Source organism: Drechmeria coniospora, chromosome 03 (genome assembly GCF_001625195.1).
Source record: "Drechmeria coniospora strain ARSEF 6962 chromosome 03, whole genome shotgun sequence".
Lineage (NCBI taxonomy): Eukaryota > Fungi > Ascomycota > Sordariomycetes > Hypocreales > Ophiocordycipitaceae > Drechmeria > Drechmeria coniospora.
In genome coordinates, this window is record NC_054391.1 from 7,715,672 (window position 1) to 7,720,945 (window position 5,274).

Genomic DNA, 5,274 nt, shown 5'->3' on the forward strand with positions numbered 1-5,274 from the left:
ACCCGGCGAGCACCCGGTAAACACCTAAGGAGGGGACAGAACAAGGTAGAATTAGTTACCCTAGGTAACCAGCAAACCCTAAATAGGGGACGATACGGGGAGGAAACTATATACGCTAAGTACCTAACGAATACCCGAAAAAAAAAAAAAAAATTTTTTCGGGGGAGCTACGGATTGGGAAAACCAGCCTTAGGAAGGGCGGTTTAGCTACGGCTATAGCTAGACTTTACTTCGAACGGGTAGAGCAAGACGGTATGTTATGGTATCGGGCTTAGCCCGATATAGGAGAACGAAGGGAACTAAGGGACCTACTAGGAGGAACGCACATAACTAGAAGCCCTAGTTATTAGGTAGTTTTCCCTCCTTTAAGTCTTTTAATAAACATTATTAAGAGTCCTAGAGCAGTCGCCTAGCGACTCCATAACAACTATAATTTAGGCTAGCCTCCTACTTTTCCTCTGGTCTGCTATACTTCCTACTATAGTTAACCTAGTTAACTATATTGCAATTACCAATAGGGACCTAAGCCCCTACCAATTGCTTAAGCAGGAACTACAAGGGCTAAAAACACCACTAAACCTTACAGCCTATAAGGCTATTGGTGCCTACTGCAAAGTCCTAATCCCTTATCAGAAACGGATTTAAAGTACTAAATTAGCAAAATGCACAGAACCAGTAAGGCTACTAGTAACGCTAGGTTTAAAAACATACCTTGTATATATACCTTCCAGAAGGGCAGTTACAAAAACTACCTTCCTAAAAATCCTAGAAGGTATTGGCCCTATCTCCCAAGGACTTCAACGACTACTAAGTCCTAGTCCCCAAGGACTAGAGTCAGAGGGGGAAATTGAGATAGAAGATTATATCTTACAAACTACCTTTAGTCCCTAAATACCTAGGGAGACAAAGGGGGTTAATAGACCTACTAGTCCTACTAGGACCAGTAGACCCACTAGTCCTACTGGGACCAGTAGACCTACTAGTCCTACTAGGACTAGCAGACCTACTAGGACCAGTAGACCTACTAGACCTACTAGGACCAGTAGGCTGTAAGAAGCCAACGGACCAACTAGTCCTACTAGGACTAGTATAACAAAGGGAGTCCTAGCCCAGCTAACAAAGGATCTACTAGATACCTCCCTTCTAGATGCACTAGAACTAGAAGACAACCCTAACCTAATGGATCTTAACCTAACGTATTGGATCCAGGACCTATACTACCAAGCTAAAGCAAAGTAAATACTAGTTAGCAGTAAGCCTACTAGCTAGAAGCAGGTACTTAAGTTAGACAACAAAGACCAGTAGATAAGTGCTATATTCTTAGAATTCCAGCAACTTATTTAGGCAGGGGTATTCTACTTTATTCCTCTTAAAGAAATACCAACTGGTCGGAGACTTTTAAAAAGTAGACTTATACTATAAGTCAAAAAGGATTAGCAGAATATCCCCATTAAATTTAAGGTACAACTAGTAGCTAAGGGATTTATGCAAATTAAAGGCCTTAACTATATAGAGACTTTTGCAACTACTAGCATTCCACCTACCTAGAGGATACTATTAGCCCTAGCTGCCCAGAATAACTAGTACGTCGAGCAAATTAACTTTATTAGTACCTTCCTAAACAGTAAGCTACCTAAAGTTAATTATCTTAAAATTCCTAAGGGACTGGAAGTATTTATTAGTCTTAATAAGAATAATAACTTAGCTAAGCTACTAGCTAAGCTAGGCTACAACCCAGCAGTTAAACAAGGTATCCTTTTAAAAAAGGCACTCTACGGCCTAAAACAAGGACCTAGAGAGTAGCAGGAGGTACTAGCCAAACTGCTACAACAATATGGATATAGCCCTCTTATATCTAATCCGGCTATCTACTATAATAATACTACTAGTACTTATATAGTTAGCTATATCGGTAATTGCCTACTTATTAGACCAGACCTTGCATATATTAACCAGCTGAAACAATAACTACATAAGGTTTATCCAATTAAAGATTGCAGGTAGGCTGCTTTCTTCCTAGGCGTATAGATTAGTCGAACAACTAAGGGAATTACTCTTAGTTAAAAAGGGTATATCGAGGAAGCCCTATTCCAATTTAGGCTAACGGAGGCCAAGGCAGTAGTAATCCCACTACAGCTAGGAGTACTTAAACAGGCTATTATAACGCCCCTTCCTCCCTTATCCGCTACCGACCAACTGGTATACCAACAAATAGTAGGGACTCTAATGTACCTTATGCTATTAACCCGACCAGATATAGCCTTTGCAATACAATAGCTATCTCGGTATATGCACCAGGCTACTAGCCTACAGCTATTAGCTGGTAAGAACCTTCTTCGATATTTAAAAGGAACTATAGACCTAGCTATTTACTATTGGCCTAGGTCTAAGTCTCCAGTACCCAATTTATCTGGATTTTCTAATAGCGATTTTGCAGGTAACTTAGATTCCTCTAAGTCAACCTATAGGTACCTCTTTACCTTAGCAGGCGGACCTATCTGCTAGAAATCAAAAAGGGCTAGTACTATTGCTCTTTCTACCGTAGAGGCAGAATTGGATGCCCTATTGGAAGCTATTCGGGAACTTAAATGGCTAGATAGTCTATTTACTGAAATAGGCAAAGGTCTCCAAAAACCTATTATACTATTATATAACAATAATGGATCTATCTCTAATGCCAATAACCCTAATTAGCATAACCGAACAAAGTATATATTGCTAAAGTTCCGGTATATACGGCAAGAAGCAACTAACGGACTAGCCAAAATCAGCTACCTAAATACCAAGTCTATGCCTACCGATAGCCTTACTAAGGCTCTTACTACTAATCTCTTCCAACGCTACCTTAGCCTACTAGGTTTCCAAGGAATCCCTATTTAGCAGTAGTCATACTAGCTAAATAGAGGGAGTATTAAAATACTAGTATTTATACTAGTAAGACTACCTAAATAGGATACTATCCTATTAGTATTCTTGCAATTTGGGTGCGCAAGAGGAGGGGTAGTAGAAGTATATCGCACGGACCAGGGAATCAATCAAGCTGTTAGTAACAGCATAAGGGGTGCCAGTTAGTAACTGGGCAAGAGTGCACAATTGGTAGTACCGAATTATACAAACGAATGCGATTATATTTCAAAAGAGAGAAACTATTCTAAGGGAATGGCTACTGCCTTATATAGGTGTAGAAGTGTAGTAAAGACTGTTCCAGCTTATTCCATAAGGTTCCAGCTTATTCCATAAGTAGGGTAAGCAACATTCCGGCTTATTCCAAGGAGTTCCAGTACATTCCATAAGTGGGGTATGGAATATTCTAGAATATTCTAGAATGTTCTAGAGCATTCTGTACTATACCTAATTAGGCAAGTATCTTTGACAATAGTTTAGAGAAATAGTATGTTGTATACTATTAGTCAGCTCTGTATACTTACTTATACTCTCAGTATAGTATAGTATATCTGCCAGCAGTAGTACTTCTGACAGTTGCTACTAGTAGTAGCAATAATAGGATAGTATCCTATTTGGGTAGTCTTACTAGTATAAATCCTAGTATTTTAACAAGTATTAGTACTAGTACTACTAGTACGAATGCTATACTATACTGCGAGTATTAGTAAGCATATTGAGTTAACTAATAGTATACAATATACTACTTCTCCGAACCATAACTCGGAGCGACGTACGGCAGTACTACTACCGATTAACTCACTACTGCAATGTAACCTACATATATAGTAGCTAGTCGACTACTGGAACCAATTGATCGGTACGACAATTACTGCTCTCCTAATCGCTACTAGCGCTTGCCAGCCTACAATACTAACTTAGGCCGGACCACCTATTCATTATATAATAAAATCAGCTAAGCTAATAACTAAAACAATCTATCCAACCTTATAACGGAAGCAGTTAACTAACAAGTAACTGAAACAGTTATCCAACTATATAATGGTTTCAGCCATTTAAGCCATAGTACGATAGCGCCTTTAATCCACAATGGAATCTCCGATAAAGCCGTTATTAGGGATTGTTCTGTAGATATAAATAGCCGCTCTTTTCCTGTACTATAGCTAGAAGAAATAATCGCATTCGTTTGTATAATTCGGTACTACTAATTGTACACTCTTGCCCAGTTACTAACTGGCACTTCCCTTATTGCTGTTACTAACAGTATAATTAATTTACTAGTCCGTGCAATACACTTCCACTATCCCCTCCTCTTGCGCATCAATTGCAAAGAATAACAGCAGTACTGCAGTAGTCGAGCGGGCCAGTAGTAGTACTACTGGCAAGCAACTGCTAGTTGCAGTTGGGTGGGTCCTACCGTATAATAGTAGTACTGTTAACGGGTAACTACTAGTAGTAGTTAGGAGCGCGTTAATTGACGGCCCGATTAATTATCTTGCTTAGTTAACTAAGTACTACTTGTACGTAACGCGCAACAGTAGTAAATTGGCTGGGCAGTAGTACTGCTATTAGTAATACTAAGTCTAAGTAAGGAGAATTTGCATAGTAAGTACAATTCGTCAACTCGATATACTACTTATACGTACAGTACAGTAGTAGTATATTGGTAAGTAGTAGTACTGCTGCTAGGTATTGCAAATAGCAATATATAGGATAGTATCCTATTTAGGTAGTCTTATTAGTAAAAATACCAGTAATTTTAACAGTTTTGTTTTAACTTATTAATATATATAAGGTTTAGCCTAATAAGCAGATAGTTATTAATATAGCTAACTATATAGGTACTAGTAGTACTATTATAGTAGACAGTCGGGTTAAATATAAGAGGGCTATATTTGAATTAATAGAGTAGTTTGGAAAGTATATCTTACTACTCTTTAGGTCCTTATCTAAGACTATAGAGTACTTTCTTTAAAAGGATACCTTATTTAAGTACTAGGTTATAGCCTAGCTTAGTTAGTTACTTACTTAGGTTATTAGTCTTATTAAGACTAGTAAATACTTTTAGTCTATTAGGGATTTTAAGGTAATTAACTTTAGGTAGCTTACTATTAAGAAAAGTACTAATAAAGTCGATTTATTTAATATACTAATTGTTCTAGGCAGTAAGAGCTAGTAGTATCCTTTAGGTAGGTAGAATACTTATAGCTGTAAAGGTCTTTAAGTAGTTAAGACCTTTAATCTATATAAATCCTTTAGCTATTAAACGTACCTTAAATTTAATAGGATTATTTTACTAGTCCTTTTTAACTTATAGAATAAGATAGCTTTTAAGAAGTTATCTATTAGTTAGTACTTCTTAAAGGGGAA